Source organism: Ovis aries, chromosome 1, assembly GCF_016772045.2.
Source record: "Ovis aries strain OAR_USU_Benz2616 breed Rambouillet chromosome 1, ARS-UI_Ramb_v3.0, whole genome shotgun sequence".
NCBI classification, from domain to species: Eukaryota; Metazoa; Chordata; class Mammalia; order Artiodactyla; family Bovidae; genus Ovis; species Ovis aries.
This window is the reverse complement of record NC_056054.1, coordinates 33,637,897-33,663,512: the sequence shown is the minus strand read 5'-3', so window position 1 is coordinate 33,663,512 and position 25,616 is coordinate 33,637,897. Positions and strand designations below refer to the sequence as shown.

At 43.7% G+C, this 25,616-nt stretch overlaps 1 long non-coding RNA gene across 2 annotated transcripts; it reads right to left on the bottom strand.

The window, feature by feature from the left end:
- Positions 1-22,723: 22,723 nt before the first annotated feature.
- LOC132657903 (uncharacterized) lies at positions 22,724-25,092 on the bottom strand. Of its 2 annotated transcripts, XR_009596693.1 has the most exons (3): positions 24,987-25,092; positions 23,663-23,789; positions 22,724-23,242 (listed from the first exon to the last, which is right to left on the bottom strand). It is a non-coding gene; the product is annotated as an uncharacterized LOC132657903 (long non-coding RNA). The 2 variants fall into 2 exon arrangements; XR_009596692.1 differs by having other exon boundaries at positions 22,724-23,789.
- Between the last annotated feature and the right edge of the window lie 524 nt (positions 25,093-25,616).

Sequence of the window (25,616 nt, the reverse complement as noted above, 5' to 3'; positions counted from 1 at the left end):
GTAATGCTTCTTTGTTTTATGTGTTGACTTGGCTAGGCTGTGGTTCCCAGTTGTTCAATCAAATGCTAATCTGGGCGTTGCTGTGAAAGTACTTTGTAGATATGGGTAATATCTACAATCAGTTGACTTTAAATAAAGATTATCCTTAATAATCTGGGTGGGCCTCGTCTAATCCATTGATTGGCCTTAAGATCAAAACTGAAGTTTCCCTGAGAAGGAAGAAATTCTGCCTATGGACTGCCTTGTCAGCTCCTGTCTTAGATTTTCCAGGCTTCAGCCTGACCTGCACCTCTGGTACTTGATCAGCCGGACTCCACAACTAAAGAAGCTAATTCCTTGAAATAAATCTCTAGATGATACATAGATAAGTAGACAGATGACTCCTAATCTCCTCCTGATTTACTTTCTCTGGTAGACCCTTGACTGACTGATACATACTTAGCCAGCTAAGTGAACTTCATCTTTAACGTAGTGGAAAGAAGCCATGGCAGGCTTTGAGCAAAAGAGGAAAATAACCAGATTTGTGTGAAAACACACTGGCTACAATGTCAAGTGGATTAAAAGGGCAAGGCTGGAGGGTGGTGGGCCATGTCTGAAGTGGTTGCCTGAACTAAGCCATGACAGTAAAAATGGCTGTAAAGATGGGGACCAACTCAAGCAATATTACAAAAGCAGAATTGGCTAGTCTTAACGTCTAGTCAAGGCTATGGTTTTTCCTGTGGTCATGTATGGATGTGAGAGTTCAACTGTGAAGAAGGCTGAGCACCGAAGAATTGATGCTTTTGAACTGTGGCTTTGGAGAAGACTCTTGAGAGTCCCTTGGACTGCAAGGAGATCCAACCAGTCTATTCTGAAGGAGATCAGCCCTGGGATTTCTTTAGAAGGAATGATGCTAAAGCTGAAACTCCATACTTTGGCCACCTCATGCGAAGAGTTGACTCATTGGAAAAGACTCTGATGCTGGGAGGGACTAGGGGCAAGAGGAGAAGGGGACGATAGAGGATGAGATGGCTGGTTGGCATCGCTGACTCGACGGATGTGAATCTGAGTGAACTCCGGGAGATGGTGATGGACAGGGAGGCCTGGCGTGCTGCAATTCATGGGGTCGCAAATAGTCGGACACAACTGAGCGACTGAACTGAACTGAACGTCCAGTTGCTTTCAAATTGCTTGTCCAGATACTTTCGAACTGTGGTGCTGGAAAAGACTCTTGAGGGTCCTTTGGACTGCAAAGAGATCAAACCAGTTAATCCTAAAGGAAATCAACAGAATATTCATTAGAAGGACTGATGCTGAAGCTGAAGTTCCAATAATTTGGCCACCTGATGCAAAGAGGAAAAGATCCTGATGCTGGGAAAGACTGAGGGCAGGAGGAGTGGGATGACCGAGGATGAGATGGTTAGATAGCATCACTGACTCAACGAACATGAGCTTGAGCAAACTCTGGGAGATAGTAAAGGACAGGGGAGCCTGGCATGCTAAAGACCATGGAGTCAAAAAGAGTGGGACACAACTTAGCGACTGAACAACAACAAAGTGTCCAGTTACATGCGGATGGTGAAGGCAGTTGCAGTGAGTCCCAGATCCTTGGACATCTTGGTAGATGCAACATAAATACCATTAGGGCAGGAATTTGGATCTGTTCCCAGCTGTCCTGTTTGCACCTACAGCCATGCCTAGCACTCCAAAGCTGCTCCTTGTACATTGAATGAATGGATGGTGGTGCAATTCCCTGAAACTCCGATCATAGGTTGGATTGCCAGGTGGTCAAGGATGAGAAATCTACAAGGGCGCGTGGGACAGGTTGAGTTTCAGTTGACTGTTAGGTGGGAGGAGAGACCTGGAAGGAAGCTAGAGAGACAGTCTGTGGGCAGGACAGACCCCAGGACAGAAACTGTGCCTCGTCTCCTAAAGGCAGGGATTGTACCTGCCATTAGGGGTCACGACACTCTGAGGGTGTGTGTGTAGCATAGAACCAAGAGGCTGAGGACAGAATCTTGGAGAAATTGCAGCATTTATAGACTGGAGCTGGGGAAGAACCCCTCAAAGAAGAATCAGAAGCAGTGGCCAGAGAGGGAGGAGGCAAATCAAGAGAATACAGTAGCAAGGAGCCAGCAAGGATGGAGTATCCCCACTGCTACTGAGAGGTCAAGAGCCATGTGGACTTCAATAGTAATCTTGGCCAGTGCAGTGATGGTGAGGGTGGAGGGGACAGAGGTCAAATGCAGACATTTGAGGAACACATGGACAGTGAGGTATGGGAGGCCGTATCTCCAGAGATCTCTCCCAACCTCCCCTCCCAACAGTTGACCAGATGTTACCAGCCCATCTTCAAGTATGTGAAACTGAGGCCCAGAGAGCTGAAGCTGGTGAAATGTCATCACAGGCCAGAGGGGACTGCACTCTAACACAGCAGTTGTTCAGAACGTACACTACCTTTTATGAGCTGGCAGGATACAGACTTTGACAAGAATGATGGCTGTGCAGGGCGGGGCGCCAGCCCTGTCCCAGCTGATCCCTGCCGACGTGCAGGGCAAGAGCCTCCAGGGCGTGCAAGAACATTTTCTCAGGGGGAACCACCTTCTCTTGAAACAGTCTGTTCTGCTGAGTTGACAGGAGAGAGGAATGGGGACTTCTCAGTCCTGGGCTGGGTGCCAAGACCGGCTCAAAGGAGGAAGGTGCCGGGAGGCCGGTCCAGCTTGCAGCCTCCCTGGGCCCCTCGTGGGCCATACGAGCTCCTCTGCCTTCTCCGGGGACCATGGAGAGACTGCATGTGCTGAGTTTGTTTGTTTTGAACTAGCACTGAATAAGCACTTGCTACGAGCCATGCTCTGTACTCATTTTTACGTACTTGAGTTTATTGAATCCTCACAATGCTCTTTGAGGAATGTATGCTGATTGTTCTTAGGTAAGAATGAAAAAACTGAAGCCCAGAGAGGTTACATCCCCTGCGCAAGGTTCCACAGCTGGTTCTGCAGGTGGGAAGGCAGAGATGCTTAACTCCTGAATCTGTTGGATGGATGATTCTTTAGCCTTGGAGTGTGGTGTGGGTTCAAATCATCAGTGGGGGCACGGAGGAGGATACAGGATTCTCTCTCCAGTTCTGGAATCTTTGGTGAGTTACATCATGGCTTTGAGACTCTGTTTCCCCATCTGTAAAATGGGGGTAATGTTGCCCACTCATAAGACTATAATGAGGCTCAAAGGGTGTGTCTTTTTTTGTAAAGTGTCTCACAGAGAGTGTCCAGCTCAGAGAAGATGCTCCATAGATGTCCTATTTCCCTTTTCTCCCCCCCCCCTTTTTTTTTTGGGGGAAGGGGGGCAGTGAGGGGAAGCTTTATCTTGACCTTTAGGTCAGAAATTAGGGCAAAAGTGCTGGAATCTTAATCAGACTGCCCAGGAGTCAAATGCTGCTTCTGATACCTGTTAGTTATTTGATTTTGAACAAGTCACTTTTCCTTGCTGGGACCTCAATTTCCCTAGCTGCAAAATATGGGAAAATCAGTTTAGTCCAAGATCCCCAAGATCCAAGCCCCCACAACCCCTTGAACTACTATCACTTCTTGTGATCACCAACTGATCACATCATTGTTTCCCTCAAGCCAAGGTAACACTTGAGAACCCTTTTGGCATGGACTTCCTATAGTCTGCCTATAATTCTACGAGTAAGCAATTATGCAAGGATTAAATTACCATGTTTCAAGAAGGCACTTGCTGATGTGCTGAGTCCTCTGTTGAAGATAACATATTAATCTTGGCATGTGTTAATATTTGCATCACTAAGGACAATGTTTTATGAATGCAAAAGTCATTTATTTTATTTAGTCTGGAAACGGTTATTGGTTGCTTGCTCTACACGGGGCACTGCTTTCAGTGTGAGAAATGCCTTGCCCTCAGGTAGCATATAGTCCAGGCTCACATTTGCTGGCACCTGTTATAAGCCTCGTGCTTCACCAGCACAGGAGGCAGAGAACCACAGTGCTAGAGGCAGAGAATCACAGTTCTCTGTTGCTGACAGCTCGTCTGTACAGAGCAACTTTTGAATCTTAGCTCCATGACTTCTTAATAGGTGAGGGAAGCCATTCCATTGTTTTCCTCCTCAGTTTCCTTATCTGAAATATCAAGATAATAATAGCTATTCCCAGTTCAGGTCAGTCACTCAGTCGTGTCTGACTCCTTGTGACCCCATGGACTGCAGCACACCAGGCTTTCCTGTCCATCACCAACTCCTGGAGTTTACTCAAACTCATGTCCATTGAGTCGGTGATGCCATCCAGCCATCTCATCCTCTGTCATCTCCTCCTCCTGCCTTCAGTCTTTCCCAGCATCAGGGTCTTTCCCAATGAGTCAGTTCTTTGCATCAGGTGGTCAAAGTATTGGAGTTTCAGCTTCAGCATCAGTCCTTCCAATGAGTATTCTGGACTGATGTCCTTTAGGACGGACTACTCCCAGGACTACTTTAGGACTGGCTACTCCCGGGGTGTAGGGTGGCGGTGGGGGGTGGGCTCTATGAGGTTTAAAACAAAGAGTGTTTATAAAGCATGCAATACTAAAAAAATTTCATATACTCAATAAACTGTAGTTAGTAATATTAATTCTGTATCCTCTTAACAGCTCTGTGAAGTTGGTACTATTTTCACCATTTCGCATAGAGGGAAATAAAGTTTCAGAGAGTTTTAATCTCAGAGAGGTTAGGTCACTTGCCCAGGATCACACAGCTAACCAGCAGTAGAAGTGAGGTTCATATCCAGGGCTACTTGACTCTATTACCTAAACGTGATGCTGTGGTCACATGTTCCCCAAACTCACAACTGGACTAGCTGCACGGCAAGAGAAAACCGTGTTCCTCTTTGGCGTCTTATGCAACAAACCATATGGACCCTCAAGCTCTTACATAACAGGCCCAGTGCTAACGAGAGGAAGTTTAACAACAACACAAAAAACAGATCGCATTCACAACAGACCACCATATGTTCCCCCGTCCCCTGGCAGCAGCCGTCCCAGCGCCTACTCGGGCACCCACAGAAGTCTTCTCGACCAAAACAGTTTTATTCCCAAGTGACTCAAACGATAGTTGCCTTTACTTAAAGAAGGGAGGGGAAAAAAGAATTGGAGCTTTTACAAAAGAAGAAATCTTGTTCACTCCTCAGGGAAAGCCCAGAAACCTCAGCCTCCTCTCGTTGGCCAGGGAACCTGCTGGTTTTTCCAGGGAGAGTCTGGCCTCTGTGACCTGGCTGCTGCCCCACACAGAGCGAGGGAGGCCATGATGGCATTGTTGCCCGAGTCTCCAAGTTAAGCTGCCTGGCTCCTTTGGGTCATCTCCTTCGCGGTCTTTAACTCCTTCACTATCTTGTGCTCATGCTCGTTTCAAGAGTCTCAGGCTTGCTCTAGGTTTCTGGAAGTGGCCCCCTGGCACTGAGCCCAATTCTAGAAGGGTGCTTTCACCTGTGGACACAGGGGAAAGGCCGCTGGCTCAGGACAGCGGCCGTCTTCCTACTGTTTATCTTTGGCCTGGTCTTCTCTCTCTGACTCCCTCCCATCGACTTCCCTGTCCTGCAGCCAAAGCAGTCCTGGCAATATGTAAATCTGATCCTGCCACCCCAAATTCCTGATAGCCCCTGTGGTCCTTCATGTGCTGCCTTTCGCCCCACTTTGCACTATTCTCCCAGTTAACCTCAGAGCCCCAGTTACATGGGTGTTCTGTCCATGGCCTGTGACTTTGCAGTGCTCTTCCCCCTGCTGGGCCCATTCATCCCTCTTTCATGCCTTCCTCATCTTCTGAATCTCAGCCACATGTGGCTATTGGAGCCTTGAAATGTGGTTATTGAGATTAAGGAATTGCCAGTCATGTATTAGTTTTAATTCATGAAAAATAATTTTAGATTAATTCTCAGGTTGCAAAGGAATTTTCTTTCCCATATTTTCTTCCTATGTTTATGGACATATTTCTTATATTAATAGTAAAATACACTTGGTATTTGTCTTGGTATTTGTCTTATACACAAAAGTTGCATATCCAAAAGTTTATCTGTGATGTTTCTATTTTCCAAAGAATGCCATGTCAGCATAGATCCCGCCCCGAACTCTCATCTCACAATGTGATATTGACAGTCCTTCACAGAGAGATGGAACTGGGTGGGGTTTTGTAACTGAGCAAGAGAATATGATGCCAGTGACTGTGTGCCTTCTGAGTCTAGGTCATAAAAGGTAGCCCTGCATTTTGCATCCTGGGATCCTGGATTCCTCACTCTGAGGGAAACAAGCCACCATGCTGTGAGGACCCTTTTGTGGAGATGAACTAAAGATCTCAGAAAACAGCCAACACTAACTTGCCAGTCATGTGAGCGAGCCACCTCAACAGCAGACTCTCCAGCCCCAGTCAAGCCTTAACAATAGCCCCAGCTTATATCTGATTACAGTTTCATAAGACATCCCAAGTGAGACCTGCCCAGATGAACCTTTTCAGAAATCCTGACACTCAGAATCTGTGAACACTATAAATATCATAGTTATAGGCCACTGAGTTTTGGGGCAGTTTGCTATGTAGTCATAATAACTCTAGTCATTTTTTTTTCTAACACCATTTATTGAATAGTTTATCGTTTCCATGGTCTTCCCAGGTGGTGCAGTGGTAAAGAATCTGCCTGCCAATGCAGGAGGTGCAAGAGACAAAGGTCTGATCCTTGGATTGGGAAGAGTCCCCTGGAGAAGGAAATGGCAACCTGCTCTAGTATTCTTGCCTGGAATATTCCACCGACAGTGGAGCCTGGCGGGCTACAGTCCATGGGGTCACAAAGAGTTGGACACAATTGAGAGCACATACACACATCTTCTCCCTACAGATAAAAGATGTCATTTTCATCATAAATTAAATCCGCATAGAGATGGTCTTATTCTGTTCTATTGGACTGTATCAATTCAAAAAATAATATCAAATTGTTTAAATCATTGGTGTTTTATTTTATATGTTACTATATGGTAGAGGTAAAAAAGTGAAAAGTGACAGTCATCAGTTGTGTCCGACATTCCCTTCTTCAGGGTATCTTTCTGACCCAGGGATCAAAGCCAGGTGTCTGTCCTACATTACAGGCAGATTCTTTACCATCTGAGCCACCTGGGAAGCCCCTGTAACTGCCCTGTAATACTGATATTCTTTTTCTTAGCTTACTTGGGTATTATAATTTATTTTTTCAGAGGGTTTTTAGAATCAGCAGAACATGCTGCATTTTTAGTGACTTTGTGATGAACTTACAAAATAACATAAGGAAAACTGACATATTTATGATAGTGCAGCTTCCTGTACAAAAATACAATGTACTTTCTCATTTAAGTTTTCTTTGATGTTCAGGAGTATTTTAAAGTTGTCTTCATATGTTATTGTATATTACTTATAAAGTCTATAAGTATGTTTATAGACAAAGTCTATAAAGCCTAGAAGTGTATATTATAAAGTCTATAACTATATTTCATTGTATATTACATTAACATCTTGGTTAATGATGTAAACTGACTTTTCCTGTTATGTTTACTATTCTCATTGTGATTTACATATATGAAAATTATTGATTTCTATATATTAATTTTGTATGCCACTTCCTCACTGAATAATCTATTTATGTATGGAGGCTTCAGGTTTATTCTGTTAGCTTTACTGGCTATACAACTATATTATAAGCAAACTGAGATAGTTTAATCTTTTCTAATATTTACATTTCCAATTCTGTATTAATATTTTTGCTTGAATAACAAAGTGGTAATAGTGGACATTCTTAGTGAGACTACTTCTAAAGAGTACATCTAGCCATGTGGGTCTCCTGGATTCTTGACATGTGGCTATTGAAACTGAAGGATTTTATCAGTCTTAATTGATTTAGATAGCTATATTTGTGTAGTAATTACTATATAGGACAGCACAGGATGAAAATTTCTTCACTTCATATAATGGTAGCTTTTAGATTGAGACAGTCATTTAACACATGTGGACTATTCAAATACCTTTATTTCACTAGCTTTTTAAAAATTAAAACCAGCTGTTGAATGTTGTGAAACACCTCTTCAATATCTATGGAGATGCTTACATCATTTTTCTTCTTATATCTACTAATATCATGAATCATTCTGAACCATCCTTGCACTGGATTAAGCCCAACTTGGTTCTGATGTATCATTCTTTTCATTGATTGCTTCATTCTGGTTTTAATGTTTCATTTAGGATTTTTTTTAATCAATCCTAGTGCTAAATGTTTCTTGTGTAATCTTTGTCAGATTTTGATAGCAGTGAATTCTCATTTGTTAAAAAAGCAAAGAAAGAAAACTTGAAAGTTTCTACCTTATAACCTGACATAGTTTGACTAGAACTGTTATCATCTGCTTTTAAAAGTCTGTAGGGCTTTCTTTCTTTTTTAAAACCATTTCTTTATTGGTGGCTGCGCGGTTTTGTTGCTGTGCGCCGGCTTTCTCTAGCTGTGGTGAGTGGGAGCTACTCCCTGGTTGCTTCTTGCTCCGGACCACAGGCTCTAGGTGCTGGGCTTCAGGCAACGCAGCTCCCAGGCCCGAGAGCGCCCACGCAGTAGTTGCGGTGCATGGGCTTGTGTGCCCCTGGGCGTGCGGAATCTCCCCAGACCAGGGATCAAACCAGTGTCCCCTGCATTGGCAGGTGGACTCTTAACCACTAGACCACCAGGGAAGTTCTGTAGGATTTTCTGGCGAAACTCTTTAGGTGTGAAATTTGGGAAAGGGAGTACCTTGTTGTCTAGTTTCTCTATGTCTTCTCTACAAATCAGTCTGTTTAGATTTCCTATATCTTTTAGGTTCTGTTTTGATATACTGCATTTTCCTCAAAAATTCTTTCATCCAGATTTTTTAGAAAAAAAGTTTGCAAACAAGAATCACATATTTATTTACTGTTTCTTGATTGTACTCCTATGTTTCTAATTTTTAGTAACTGCCCTTTCTTCACACCCCTCTTCCCCACAGCTTTGTCCATGATCAGGTGACCTAATTATTTATTTATTGTACTGTATTAGCTTTCTTAAAAGAATCAGTGTATTTATTTATTCATTCATCCAGATTGTTCTGTTTGCTAACAGTAAGCTTTTTCTTTATTAATTTATTCCTTCTGATTTCCAACAATTGATTTGGCTATTTTTTTCTAAATTTTTGGTATTTGTTTGGTCCATTGGTTCCTGTACTTTTTAACTGATATGAATATTGAGGTATAAATTTACCTTGGAAACTGCTTTTACAGTATCCCATGGCTTTAATACATAATATTCTTATTATTAATGCTTTTGAACTGTGGTGTTGGAGAAGACTCTTGAGAGTCCCTTGGACTGCAAGGAGATCCAACCGGTTCATTCTAAAGGAGATCAGTCCTGGGTGTTCTTCAGAAGGAATGATGCTAAAGCTGAAACTCCAGTACTTTGGCCACCTCATGCAAAGAGTTGACTCGTTGGAAAAGAGTCTGATGCTGGGAGAGATTGGGGGCAGGAGGAGAAGGGGACGACAGAGGATGAGATGGCCTGATGGCATCACCGACTCGATGGACGTGAGTCTGAGTGGACTCCGGGAGTCGATGGACAGGGAGGTCTGGTGTGCTGCAATTCATGGTGTCGCAAAGAGTCGGAGACGACTGAGCAACTGAACTGAACTGAGTCTTCTTGCATCTCTCATAATCTCTGCTTTATGAATATTCCTCCTGTGTAGATTGTTACACTGATTTTCAAAATTCTTATAACCTCTCTGTGAATTGCATTATTTATCATTATAAAATATCCTTCCTTGTTTGATTCAGCATTTTTTAAACCTGAATTCAATGTTTTCTCATATTTGAAGGCAACCTCAGCTTTCTTTCAGTTTGCATTTGCCTATTACACATTTCTCCCTTTTTAACATTTCTGGGCTACTTTGAATTTTGCTTTGTGATTCATTATTTATTTATTTTTTTAATTTTAAAATCTTTAATTCTTACATGCGTTCCCAAACATGAACCCCCCCTCCCACCTCCCTCCCCATAACATCTCTCTGGGTCATCCCCATGCACCAGCCCCAAGCATGCTGTATCCTGCATCAGACATAGACTGGCGATTCAATTCTTACATGATAGTATACATGTTAGAATGCCATTCTCCCAAATCATCCCACCCTCTCCCTCTTGCTTTTTCAGTTAGATCATCTTTTCTTTTTATAAGTGAGTTAAAACCTATTTATACTTATTGATATAAGAGATGTGTTTGGCTCTTATTTCTGTCATCTAATTGCATGTTATCCTCTCAGCTCTACATACATTTTGTCTTTAAAGTAATGTGTTTTTTGCACCAACTTCATTGAAGTATAATTCTCATATGATAAAGTGAATATCTTCAAAATGTATACTCTGATAAGTTCTGACATATATACATATATATACCCATACAACCATCACTGCAATCCAGATAGTAAACATAAGTCATCATGCCCAAAATCTTCCTCATATTCTTTGCAATCTCTCCCTCCCATTCTATTCCACTTCCCACTCACACCCCCAGCAACCATAGTTCCACATTCACTATAGATTTGTTTAAAATGTCTATATTTTCAACTGATGGAATCATACAATATATATTCTTTCTTTGTCTACTTTTAATTCACACAGCTTAAGATTCATCCTTATTGCTGTGTGTCTAATACTTTATTCCTTTTTATTGGTGAATTGTACTGTATTATATAAATATATCACAATTTGTTGACCCATTCTCCTGTTGATGAACATTTATGTTGTTCCCAGTTTTTAGCTATTACAAATAAAGCTGTGAGAAACATTCCTGCATGCATGCATACTAAGTCGCTTCAGTCCTGTCCAACCCTTTGCAACTCTAAGGACTATGGCCTACCAGGCTCCTTTGTCCATGGGTTTCTTCAGGCAAGAATACTGGAATGGGTTGCCATTTCCTCCTCCAGGGGATCTACCCGACCCAGGAATCGAACCCATGCCTCTTACATCTCCATTGGCAGGCAGGTTCTTTACCACTAGCACCACCTGGAAAGCCCAAACATTCATATGCACACCCATACTGTTTTAAAAATCCTCTCTCTGCGACTTCCCTGGCAGGTCCAGTAGTTATGAATCGCCCTGCCAGCACAGGGGACATGGGCGTGATCCCTGGTCTGGGAAGAGTACACATGCTGTGGCGCAACCAAGCCTGGACACCACAGCTACCGAGCCTGTGCTCTGGGGCCCAGGAGCCACAGCTACTGAAGCCCACAAGCCCTAGAGCCCAGGCTGTGAAACAAGAAAAGCCGCCGCGATGAGAAGCCACACACACTAACTAGCGAGTAGGCCCGACTCTCTGCAGCTAGAGCAAAAGCCCATGTGGCAACAAAGACCCAGCACAGTCAAACATAAAGATAATTCTTTTTAATTCTCTAAAGTTATTCTCGTAGATTATACCTAGAAGGAGAATAACAAAGTCGGTGCCTGTTTACTATCTCAAGAAACTTCCAAACTGTTTTCCAAAGTGGTTGTACCATGTTTTAGTCCCATGGTCAGAGCATGAGAGCTCTGGTTGTCCCTCACCTTTGCCTATGCCTGTAACGGTCAGTCTTTCTAACTGTACTTGTTCTAGTTAAAATAAATACATGTAGTGGTGTTTATTTAGGGTTCAAATGTGCATTTCCCTAATGATGTTGATAATGATACATGGATGCGATAGTTGAACCATAAAGGCTGAGCACCAAAGAATGATGCTTTTGAATTGTAATGCTGGGGAAGACTCTTGAGAGTCCTCTGGACTGCAAGGAAATCAGTCGAGCCTAAAGGAAATCAACCTTGAGTATTCATTGGAAGGACTGATGCTGAAGCTGAAGTTCCAATACTTTGGCCACCTGATGTGAAGAGCTGACTCAATGGAAAAGACCCTGATGCTGGAAAGATTGAAGGCAAAAAGAAAAGAGGGTGACAGAAGATGAGTTGGTTAGATAGCATCACTGGCTCAGTAGACATGAATTTGAGCAAACTCTGGGAAATAGTGAAGGACAGGGAAGACTGGCGTGGTGCAGTCCATGGGGTCACAAAGAGTTGGACATGACTTAGTGACTGAACAACAAAAATGATGTTGGACTTCTTTTTGTATGCCTAGTTGCCATCCACATTTCCTTTGGTGAAGTGACCGTTCAAGTCTTTGGGGTTGTTTTCTCATTATTGAGTTTTGAGGATTATTTGTATACATCTAACCCTTAATTAACATCGGTTTGAATTCTGTGGGTCCACTTGTATGTGCATTTTTTAAATAAACATGCACTAAATGATCTTTGGTTGGTTTAATCCATGAATGTGGAACTGGATACGAATGGCTGCTGAAGTTAAATATGGATTTTTCAACCATGCCCACGGAGTCGGTGATGCTATCTAACAATCTCATCTTCTGCTGTCCTCTTTTCCTTTTTAAAGCCTTCAATCTTTTCCAGCATGAGGGTCTTTTCCAGTGAGTCAGCTCTTAGTATTCCTTACCCCCGCATTGTTCAAGATCAACTGCAGTTTACATATAAGGACTTTACAGATGTAAGCTTTACACACACTTTCTCCCAGTTAGTGGCTTGTCTTTTCATTCTGTTAATAGTATCTTTCAAGAAAAACGAAGTTCTTAATTTCTGTTGAAGTCTAATTTATCAGTTTGTTCTTATATGGATTATGCTTTTGATGTCATATCTAAGAAAACTTTCTAACCCACAGTCACGAAATGTTCTCCTACGCCTTTTCTTAAGAAGTTTTATATTTTCAGGGTTTCACATTTATATCTACAATCTGTTTTGAGTTAATGTTTGTGCAGGATGCAAGGCATAGATCAAAGTTCAATATTTTTGTAATTAGATATAGGTTATCCAGTTGTATCTAGTGGTTTCCATGTTTTTATATCTTTATATAATACCTTTAGTTCTCTCTACTTTTTGGACAGTATCTATTAGTTCACTACTCTGAGTGATGACACAATGAGTGCATTTGTCTTCCTCTTCTTAATAAGCCAATTTTAGTCAATAACATCATATTTACCAGTGTGGATGTTGCACAGATACTTACGTTCAGTTCAGTCAGTTCAGTCACTCAGTCGTGTCCAACTCTTTCCATTGACAGCAGCACTCCAGGCCTCCCTGTCCTTCACCAACTCCAGGGGTTCACTCAGACCCATGTCCATTGAGTTGGTGATGCCATCCAACCATTTCATCCTCTGTCGCCCCCTTCTCCTCTCACCTTCAATCTTTCCTAGCATTGGGGTCTTTTCAAATGAGTCAGTTCTTCGCATCAGGTGGCCAAAGTATTGGAGTTTCAGCTTCAACATCAGTCCTTTCAATGAATATTCAGCACTGATATCCTTTAGGATGGACTGGTTGGATCTCCTTGCTGTTCAAGGGACTCTCAAGAGTTTTCTCTAATACCACAGTTCAAAAGCATCAATTCTTCAGCACTCAGCTTTCTTTATAGTCCAACTCTCACATCCATACAGAACTACTGGAAAAACCATAGTGCTGACTAGATGGACCTGTGTTGGCAAAGTAATATGTTTGCTTTTTAATATGCTGTCTAGGTTGGTCATAACTTTTCTTCCAAAGAGCAAGTGTCTTTTAATATCATGGCTGCAGTCACCATCTGCAGTGATTTTGGAGCCCCAAAAGATAGTCTATCTCTGTTTCCACTGTTTCTGCATCTATTTGCCATGAAGTGATGGGACCAGATGCCATGATCTTAGTTTTCTGAATGTTGTGTTTTAAGCCAACATTTTCACTCTCCTCTTTCACTTTCATCAAGAGGCTTAATAGTTCCTCTTCACTTTCTGCCATAAGGGTGGTGTCATCTGCATATCTGACGTTATTGATATTCTCCTGGCAACCTTGATTCCAGCTTGTGCTTCATCCAGCCCAGCATTTCTCATGATAGACTCTGCATATAAGTTAAATACGCAGGATGACAATATACAGCCTTGACATACTCCTTCCTCTATTTGGAACCAGTCTGTTATTCCATGTCCAGTTCTAACCGTTTCTTCCTGACCTGCATACAGATTTCTCAGGAGGCAGGTAAGGTGGTTTGGTATTCCCATCTCTTTAAGATACTTATGTAATTAAGCTTATAGTTCAATTACTTGAGTCGTCAGCTTTTTCCCTGTTCTTACTGTATGCTTAGTATAATTTCTTAGCAGAATAAGTTGGGAAATGCTGACAGACATATTCGCATTAGAAGTCCCAAATCCATCAGTTCCCAATATAGCAACAAGCATCTGGGCTCTACTGGAGGCCAGAGAGCCCTGGCTCTCTTAATTACCATTCTATTGTGACCTCACAGTAGATGCCTAACCTATTAAAACCTCAATTTCCTAGTCTTTAGGATGAGATGATAAGACCTCTCTTTTAAAGTTGTGATGAGACTGGAAGAATATAATATACGTGAAATGCTTAGCATGAAGCCTGATGCATAGAGAACACCTAGAAAATGTTAGACACTTATTATTAACACAAGCAAAAATCAACAAACATCAAGGTAGTACATACCACACACTAGGTTCGGGGCTATCTGCCTTATATTTCTATTTCATTTAATCTTCACAGTGAATCTATGGCAAATGCATTGCCTTCATATTAGAGATGAGGGAGGTTGATAATACAACCTAAGTCATCCATTACAGAAGTGACAATGGTGGGAATTAAGACCCAAATATTCTGATGCTAAGTTCAGAGCTCTCAGCAGTACCTCACAGTTGCCTTTATTATCCTGAACTCTGCCCTGCTAATGAAAGCATGCACACACACACACACACACACACACACACACACACACACACACACGTGCCTGCACTCGCTTTATTCTGAGAACAAACTTGGCCTTACAGCTCAGTATATAGACAGGATACACCTGGACGAATATAATTTGCCTGTTTTTCCAAACACTAGGTTCGGAGTCTGGCTTGCAGACAAGGTACAGATGGAACTCTTCCTGGACTCGGACCAAGAAGAGGAGAAAGGGTGGGAAAGGTTTGCCCCATGGCCTGCAGTAGCAGTGTTACTTGGAGATTAGCTGGAGGAATCCTGCCTTTGACTTCCAGTGGCCAGTCCAGCACATCGCAAATTCTTCAGCACCCATGCCCTCTTGGACTTTTCACAGCAGTGTTACAGCTGAGGAAATGGAGACTCAGAAACATTAATGTCTTGCCCAAGACCACAGAGCTAATTGGCGATAGGACCCAGCTAACAACCCAGACCTCCTAGTCACTTGTCCAGTGCTCTTCTCATGATGCTTCTGCCTTCACAGACAGCATTTACCCTCTCATAGTTCTGATTGTATCCCATAGTTCTGATTGTGTAAGTTGATATTTGACTGGATGTGCCCCTGAGTGAAAGTGTTAGTCACTCAGTCATGTCCCACTCCTTGCAAGTCCATGCACTGTAGACTGCCAGCCTCCTCCGTCCATGGGATTCTCCAGGCAAGAGTACTGGAATGGGGTAGCCACTCCCTTCTCCAGGGGATCTTCTCCACCCAGGGATCAAACCTGGGTCTCCTGCATTGCAGGCAGATTCTTTGCCATCTGAGCCACCAAGGAAGCCCCTGTCCTCAGCGCTATACTATGAGCTGCAAGAGATAAAAAGACATAAAAATTTCCCCTGTTCTCAATACTTATTCATTTACTCACTCATTCATTCTAAGAGTTCAGTAGGTGTCAGGCCATGCTGTTGTTGTTCAGTCACTAAGTCGTATCCGACTCTTTGCAATCCCATGGACTGCAGCATGCCAGGCTTCCCTGTCCTTCACTATGTCCCAGAGTTTGCTCAGACTCATGTCCATTGAGTTGATGATACCATCCAACCATCTCATCCTCTGCTGCCCTCTTCTCCTCCTGCCTTCAATCCTTCTCAGCCTTGGGGTCTTTCCCAATGAGCTGGCTCTTCACATCAGGTGGCCAAAGGACTAGAGCTTCAGTATCAGTCCTTCCAATGAATACTCAGGGTTGATTTCCTTTAGGATTGACTGGTTTGATCTCCTTGCAGTCCAAGGGACTCTCAAGAGTCTTCTGCAACACCATAGTTCGAAAGTTTCAATTCTTCAGCTCTCAGCCTTCCTGTTAGGAGGGCCTAACACCCCTCAAGGACCTCACCGTGTAAAGAAGGAGACAGAATCAGAAGCCAACTGCTCCGATTCAGGGGGAGAAGCTAAAATCGCAGTATCTGGGGTATGATGAGCGTGCTGTTGACAGTACTTCACTTTGCCTGTGGGATCCAGGAAGGCATCCTTGGAAGAAGCTGAGTGTGGAAGGCAACTGAGGAAGTGAGACCCTACACCTGACACCCACTGAGGAAAAAGTGAGCCTGTTACCCTCAGAGGACCACAACTGTGGCTCAGGCTTGTGTAGAAGGTGGGAATGGGAGCAAAACTGAGACCGAGGCAGTGGTCACGCAGAGGGGTTTAGACTCTCTCCTGCAGAGGAGAAAAAGACATTCTAAAACAAAAGCAGAAGAGTGATAAGTCAATATTTTTTTTCAACTTGAGGTATAGTTGATTTATAATATTATGTAAATTTCTGGTATCTAGGATACTGATTCACAATTTTTAAGCACTATACTCCATTTATAGTTATTATAAAATATTGGCTATTTTCCCTGCGCTGTACAATATCCTTGTATCTTATTCATTTTGTTTGTAATAGTTTTTTGAATTCCCTACCCCTAAGTTGCCCTTCCCCCACTTCCCTCTCCTCACTGGTAACCACTAGTTTGTTCTCCATATCAGTGAGTCTGACTGAAGGGGATTAGAAGCTCACTGGTGCGGCAGGAAGAATGGACTAATGGAGTAGGACCGATGAAGGTTCAGAGGGAACCGGGAGGATTGCTCTGGCCAACTAAGCTCTACTCAGATTTTAAGGCTCAGCACAGACAGCCACTCAGTGGACCTTCAGTCTCATTAGAAATTGCTCCTCTTGTCCTGAAACCCTTCTCCCAGGTCCATAAGCAGAGGCAGAGTTCAGTGGCGGTTAACAGCAGGGGCTTTTTAGCTGGCTTTGAAGCTTAAGCCCTTGCAAATTGCTTCAACTGCAGCCTAGCTGTGTGGCCTTGGGCAAGTTGCTTATTTACTTTGTTGCCTAGGTTTCCTTATCTATAAAATAAAGATAATAATAGTACCAATCTCTTAGGGTTACTGTGATGATTAAATGATTGAATGGGTATAAAGCACTTAGAATGGTGTCTAGCAGTGATTAAGTGGGCAATAAAAGTGGGCTTTTACTACCATCTCACCCATTCACTGTAGGGGAACTGTGTGTCTGTGGGCGTATCTGACCAGTCTGGAAGCTCCCTGGGGATGGGTATCCTCATGCCCATCAGAGAGCCTGGGTCACAGCAGACTGTCAGGGAATATCTGTTGAATGGAATGGAGATGATAGTGAAGACACACTCAAGAGCTAGGTGGGAGTTAAATCATGCTTCCCTGGGGGACTTATTGGACATGAGGGAGAGGGTTACTGAGGAGAATAAAATCATTTCCAGATTCTAAACTGGGATAGGAGGATGACGGTGATATCATGATGGAGATAGGGAGTTTAGAGAAGGAGCTGGTTCAGAGGGTAAGTAGCTAATTTGTCCAAGATCAAGTCAATAGGAACTAATGAAGCTGAGGTTGGAACCCAGGTTTGTTCTTATTCCATAGACAGTTTATGTAACCCGCATGTCTACACCCGGCATAGGGCCCAGTGTAGTGGGTATTTAATAATGTATAGATGAGCTGGTGAATGTTTGAATGAATGGATTTCTTTGGTAGATGCCAGGTTATCAGGGTTGGTTTTATTTTCAATGGTAAACAGAGGTCTGCAGAGGTTGGGGGAAAATAAAGAAAGAAAGAAAAGAAAAAAAGAGAGAAAGAAGAAAAGAAAGTCACCGTGAAAGACTAAAGAACTAGTCATCGATATTTCAAGTGAACAAACATGAGCAGCCATCTTCCTTCTTTTTCTCTTATTCTGACATATCTGACATATCCCGTATTCTGAGATGTTTTATGAGCTCCAGCTTCATAATATACTCTTGCAAACTGCTGGGAAGGATGATTAAAACTACCCACCAGTAAGTTTTGCAAAGCACAAGCCCCCCCCCCCCCCCAAAAAAAAGAAAGAAAAAAAATCATGATATCAGGGACTCTAAGAACATAGGAAAATGCCTGATGGCAATGGAACCAGTCACACAGGCTCCTCTACATACAATCCCTATGTCAATCATCACCTCCTCAGAAACAGGTTTCCTAGGTCAAGCTGCTTGTGGGACTGGCAACTGAGGGCAGAAAGAAATGTCTGCTGATTCCCTATTTGAAATTGATAAGCTCTCTTCCAGTGCAAGCTTGGGAAGTAAGTAATAATTATAATAATTCTAATATAATATATAATATTAATATATTCAGTTCACTTCAGTCGCTCAGTCGTGTCCGACTCTTTGCGACCCCATGAATTGCAGCACGCCAGGCCTCCCTGTCCATCACCAACTCCCGGAGTTCACTCAGACTCACGTCCATCGAGTCCGTGATACCATCCAGCCATCTCATCCTCGGTCGTCCCCTTCTCCTCCTACCCCCAATCCCTCCCATCATCAGAGTCTTTTCCAATGAGTCAACTCTTCACATGAGGTGGCCAAAGTACTGGAGTTTCAGCTTTAGCATCATTCCTTCCAAAGAAATCCCAGGGTTGATCTCCTTCTGAATGGACTGGTTGGATCTCCTTGCAGTCCAAGGGACTCTCAAGAGTCTTCTCCAACACCACAGTTCAAAAGCATCAGTTCTTTGGTGCTCAGCCTTCTTCACAGTCCAACTCTCACATCCATACATGACCACAGGAAAAACCATAGCCTTGACTAGACGGACCTTAGTCGGCAAAGTAATGTCTCTGCTTTTGAATATACTATCTAGGTTGATCATAACTTTTCTTCCAAGGAGTAAGTGTCTTTTAATTTCATGGCTGCAATCACCATCTGCAGTGATTTTGGAGCCCCAAAAAATAAAGTCTGACACTGCTTCTACTGTTTCCCCATCGATTTCCCATGAAGTGATGGGACCGGATGCCATGATCTTTGTTTTCTGAATGTTGAGCTTTAAGCCAACTTTTTCGCTCTCCTCTTTCACTTTCATCAAGAGGCTTTTTAGCTCCTCTTCACTTTCTGCCATAAGGGTGGTGTCATATATTACTATAATGTAATTATATTAGTGCCTATAATTTTGTATTGTTTACTACTTTCCGAAACTGGTGAGTGCTTTCCATGTTATTTCATTTAAACCACCAAATCCTACAAAAAACATACTATTCTTCCCATTTTAGATGGGGAGACTAAGCCTCAGAGAGATTAAGTAACTTGACAAAAGTCACTCAGCAAGTAAGTGAGGAATCAGGACCTGAACCCCAGCTTGCTTTCTTCCAAAGCTCATGATTTAGAGCCTAATTATGCACCATTTTTCTTCTCTACTCCTCTAAATTTGGGTCTGTGCATGGTTTAACTGTATCCATGTAAGCCTAGCTGAGGCAGATAGCTCACATTCTAACTCCAGGTTTGACAAGATAAGAGTGTTCCTGATCAACTGTCCTTTGTCAGTCCAAAGGAATTAGAAGTGTGTTGTGCAGGGATCAATTCTTTGGTGCTCAGCTTTCCTTCTAGTCCAGCTCTTACATCCATAAGTGACTACTGGAAAAACCATAGCTTTGACTAGACAGACCTTTGTTGGCAAAGTAATGTCTCTGCTCTTTAATATGCTGTCTAGGTTGGTCATAGCTTTTCTTCCAAGGAAAATTTCCTGGAATTGATGCTTTTGAACTGTAGTGTTTGAGAAGACTCTTGAGAGTCCCTTGAACTGCAAGATCAAAACAGTCAATCCTAAAGGAAATCAGTCCTGAATATTCATTGGAAGGACTGATGCTGAAGCTGAAATTCCAATAATTTGGCCACCTGATGTGAAGAACTGACTCACTAGAAAAGACCCTGATGCTGGGCAAGATTGAAGGCAGGAGGAGAAGGGCATGACAGAGGATGAGATGGTTGGATGGCATTACCAGCTCAATGGACATGAGTTTCCAGAAGCTCCAGGAGTTGGTGATGGACAGGGAAGCCTGGTGTGCTGAAGTCCATGGGGTCACAGAGTCGGACAGGACCGAGAGACTGAACTGAACTGTGCAGGGATCAAGAAACATGGATTCAGAGAACTGGGTCCTGATGCTGACTTTGCCACTCACTGGCTGTGAGGCTTCATTGGATCATTTAAATACTCTGGGCCTCTGGTAGTTTCTTAGTTTTCATCTACCTGCAGTGTGGGAGACCAGGGTTCAATCCCTGGGTTGGAAAGATCCCCTGGAGAAGAAAATGGCAACTCATTCCAGTATTACTGCCTGGAGAATCTCATGCACAGAGCCTGGCAGGCTGCAGTCCATGGGGTCGCAAAGAGCTGGACACGACTGAGTGAATGATACTTTCTCTCATTTTATATCTACTTTTCAGTGTTTAGATATAAAGGTTAAGTTTTTTACTCTTTAAGTAAACCCAAACAAAAAATTCTTGGGAAAATTTTTTTAAAAAAACAATTCACTCTACAACCTCTTGTTAAGAACCTACCATGTCCAGGACATCCGTGAGGAGATAACTTGGAATACAGCTTGATGAGGAGGCCCGATGCCTAGTTGGGGGAAAAGTGAGTGAAGGGAGCCCTGAGAGTGCATGGGCAGAGCTATTAATCTGTCGCAGAGGACAGGACAGAGGCTGGGTCTGGAAGAGCAGACTGGCATCCAACAGATGGCAGGGCCTTAGAAAAGCAACCGCCTAGACAAGCTCTCGTTTGGTTATCTAGCACCATACAATCTATCTTCCACACTAGGGTACCTGACAATAAAAGCAGAACTACTGATAATTATGTCAGGACACTGGGTGAAAACCAGAACTTCCTGGGCAAACAAAATCAGATGGCCACCTGACTTAATGCTAACATTTTGTTATTGTGAAGAACGGACCTCTGAATCTCTTTCCTTACACCTTAGACCCTGTGATGAAAATGCCCCAGGGAAGGCCTCCCCCACCCTGGTTAACTTCCTGAATAAGCTGCCCAGGTTCCCCTAACAATGCTTTTCAGTCCTGTTGTTGGACTTCAGTATAACACAGTGATTTGTTCTGATTTAGGAGCTCATTTGTGTATCATCCTTAAATCAGTTTCATAGTAATAAAAGGTTTTCCAAACCATATTGATATGCAGCCTTACGAGTTTGGGTTTTACCACAATGCTTTTGGTAACGCTTTAGGTTAGGGCACACAATGCCTTCACTCTCAATGTTTCCACTTATTCTTTGATTTGTTTCTGTGTTTGGCTGCAATTCTAAAAAGTCAGCAAAAGCTCTCTCTTTGCAGGGACTACAGAAGTCTTGGGAATGGAAGAGGAAATCTGACATGTTTGAAAATGAGATTGGTGTCATCTAAATGTGATGTCTGCTGGCATGCCATGGGCAGAAGGAATAGCATATACCAAGGCATAGAGGCAGGAACAAACATGGAAAATTTAGAGAACTGCATGGAATTCTCGGGCTGGGAATGGGGCTGGGAACATGATCCGAGAAGAGATGAAAAGGGTGAGTTGGGACTAGATAGTGAAGGACCTCGAGTGCCAGCCCTTGTAGTCTGGACTTTATCTTGTTGGGAATGACAAGTCTTTACGGCTGTTCAAGCAGGATATTTGCTTCTGGTGAAACAGCAAACCAACAAAGCCAGACAAAGTCAGTCATCCTGGAGCCAATTTCTCCTTTAGGTTTTGCAGTTCTCATTTCTCTTCAAACATTTTGTTAATGTGCTCCCTGAAATACCACCCCTAAGGGAATCAATTCTGGTGATCACCAACACAAATTTCTGACTCTTCACATTCAGCCCAACCCCAATCTAGGCCATACTGGAATATTTCAACATCCCCCAGCTCTATCCTCAGGCCAGACTCTGTGGGTGAAGGGCACGGGTGAGGTCCAAAAAGGTGACCTGATCTGTCTTCTGATCACTCCGTTGTAAACTGGCATCTGAAGACTTCCTGAGGTGGGGCGGGGGAAGGTGGTACACAGGATTTATAATGTCCCTTTCCTTAACCCTCTGGGGCTTCCCTGATGGCTAAGATGGTAAAGAATCTGCCTGCAACTCAGAAGACCTGGGTTCAAGTCGTGGGTTGGGAAGGTCCCCTGGAGAAGGAAATAGCAACCCACTCGAGTATTCTTGCCTGGGAAATCCCATGGACAGCGGAGCCTGGTGGTCTAGAGTCCTTGGACTCACAAAGCGTTGGACACAACTGAGCGACTTACACTTCACTTGACTTCACTAACCCTCTACCCAAATCGTGTCTGCCTTAAGTCCACTCATGAAGTGAATATAAAAATGACAGCTTTACCTTTCTCAGTTATTCAGGATACCTAATAATGGGCTGGTTGGAAAGATAATAGGTTCCTTTCCCTCAGAGATATTTGAACAGGTTGGCTCCAGAGAGGATTCTCGTAGGCAGTAGGGAATTGGAGTCTAACAAATAAGGACTCTACTGCCTATCCAACTACTTCTAACCTCTGAACCTCTGTTTTCTCAGCTGTAATATAAAGATCACAGTGATACCTCTTTACAGGGTTCTGGAGAAAAATAAACAGGATACTGATGGCACATTGCACAATGCCCAGCACTACCACGTGCTCAGTAAAAGCTGGTTAGCACAATCACCTACCAGTGCTCGAGGTTTGTCCTTCCATTGGTGAGCCAGTCATTTATTTCTGGGTATAACCTCTAACTTGGAACATTACTCAAGTAAAAGTCCTACAGGAAAAGAACTGATCATTAATACACTATTGAATATTACTCTTCAAAACTATCCAGCTGCAGGAGTCAAACTTCTCTTTCAGCAAGAGAAATAAATTCAGAGAGAGGAAATTCAGTTCAGTTCACTCGTGTTCAACTCTTTGTGACCCCGTGGACTGCAGCACACCAGGCTTCCCTGTCCATCACCAACTCCCAGAGCTTGCTCAAACTCATGTCCATCAAATTGGTGATGCCATCCAACCATCTCATCCTCTGTTGTCCCCTTCTCCTCCTGCCTTCAATCTTGTCCAGCATCAAGGTGTTTTCCAATGAGTCAGTTCTTCGCATCAGGTGGCCAAAGTATTGGAATTTCAGCTTCAGCATCAGTTCTTCCAATGAATATTCAGGACTGATTTCCTTTAGGACTGACTGGTTGGATCTCATTGCAGTCCAGGGGACTCTCAAGAGATAGGAAGAGACAGGCCTAAGTCCACCCAGGAAGTTAGAGACAGATTTGGAACCAGGTCTTACCCCTTGACCCTGCATCTCAGTGACATTCTTTTTATGCTTCACTTTTGTCAACAAGCAAAGTTCAGATCCTCAGCATTCCTGTCATCATTCGCTGGACATCTATCACTCAAGAGATTCACAGCAGTATATCTAGAACTACATAGATTAGATCTAGATGGTCATTCAATCCTACAGCAAGGCCATCAGGCCACTCTCCTTGTTAATTTCCATTTTTATAGGATCCGGGAAGTGAGGCAAAGAGAACTTATATAACTTATTCAACCCTCACAACCAGCAAGTAGTAAAGCCAAGATTTGAGCCAGGGCAGTTGGGCTTCTAAGCATGTACTTTATTACAACACCATACTTACCCTCCCATGGTGAAAAAAGTGTAGTGTCTGCATCAGAGAAGCACATTCCCTGGAGGAGACACACAGCCTACAAGGGGGTGCAGTCACATGCTCCAGGCACCAGGAGAACAGAGAGGGAGGGTTTGTTCTACAAAGGGAGGAGGGAGAGAATAAGGAAAGCTGCCTGGAGGAGGTAACCTTTATCCACTTTCTAGAGCTCTCCGATTTTCCTGTAATTCGGTGAGCCTAGGGGAAGAAAAGGCATTCCCTAATAGATACAGGCATCTCTGCTGAGGCTGGCAGGTGTGGAGTAGCTGGAGCTTAAGAGACACTTTGAAGAAGGGAGGTCAGGACATCAGGTACTAACTCAGTATGTGTTGGAGGCAAGTTACTTAACTTCCAGGAGCCTCAACTTCCCCATCTGTATAATGGGGATGCCTGCCTTGTGAAGCTGCTTGAATATTAAATGAGGCCATGTGCATATACTTTCTGACCCAGTGTTACTCTTCTTTACCTCTCATAAAACTGTTGATATTTCCCTCAGTAAAAAATTTTAATTGAGCTTATTTTTTTTTTACTTATAGTAGCATTAGTAATAATCCTGAGTGTCGTTATTAGTCATTCGTAATAACAATTAATAACAATGTTAATTGACATTGAGGGCACTAAATACTTAATATGTATAATCTCTTTATCTAATCTACTTCTCAGAACATATTTTAGAGATAGGTATCATTATCCCCATTTTACAGATTAGGACAGCAAAGCTCAGAAAGATGAAGAAATCTACACAAAGGTCACCTGGCTAGAAAGTGGCAGAACTGGTACCCAGACCCAAGTCTGTCCAGAAAAATGTCCGACAGACAATGCCCCGGGTTGGGAGTTCATGCTGGTCTTGGCAATATCCCTCGGCCTCCTTCTCAGAAAGAAAACAAACATTCTAAGCGTTTTTACTAATGCGTCGGAACACGAACGCCCTAGAGAGTTAGGGAAGAAGCAAGCTGTAGCAGGAAGATCGGTCCATATTTGGAGGTGGGGCTGGGGCGGCCCCTGAGCCTCGTCGGCCCGCCTGGCAGTCCTGGCCAGCGCCGGACTGGACTGGAACCTTGAGCCGCCTTCAGGTGGCTCTGGGCAGCCGGCAGGGACTGTCAACCGCCAGGGAGGCCGCACACTGGTTCCCGTGTGGGTGGCTCCCAGGCAGCTGGGAGTTAATCTGCTTATCTGATGGGAAAGCTTCCAGAACCCTCCTCCCAGTCCGTGTTTGCTCAGGGCCGGGCTCTTCAGAAACTGAAACCAGCAGGACGCCAGGCCCCGCCAGCCCCAGTGGGATCCTGCCCGAGTTTACCTTCTATGGGGAGGCCCGGCAGGGCTGGGCGGAGCGGAGTGTGCAGCCCGGGCAGGGCAGGCGACGTGGCGTCCCGGCTCCCTCCCCGCCTCCCGGGAGCCACCCCAGCCCCCGCCCGGGGACCTGCTCTCTGGCCCGGGGAAGCACGTGGGCCCGCCCCCGCCCCCGCCCACGGGGTGGCTGGAATCCGGCCCCGCCCCTCACCACCTCTGAGACACAGAGTACACCACTAAACCCCCGGAGTTTCGAGTTTCAGTCTCTTTCACTGTAAAATGGGGATAAATAATGCTTAGCCTCTGAAATCCGTCACATCCATCCAGTGCTTCTGAGCCAAAAGAAATGCTCCATATATGGTCACTGTATTGGTGTCTTTGCTATTAGTGTTGCTGTTCTCAGAACGGGTTGGGCAGCCTGCCTTGTGAGGCGGTGAGCTCCCATCACTCAAGCGTGTCAAGCACAAGCTGAATGAGACGGAAAAAAAGAAAAAAAAATTAGAACAGGAAGGGACCCGTTCTTGCCATACTCAGATACTGACCTGGTCATCTCAGAATCACCTAAGAAGCTCACACCATCTCAGATCCACTGAATCAAAATCCCTGATGGCAAGCTTTTTGAAGTACTGGCTTCAGC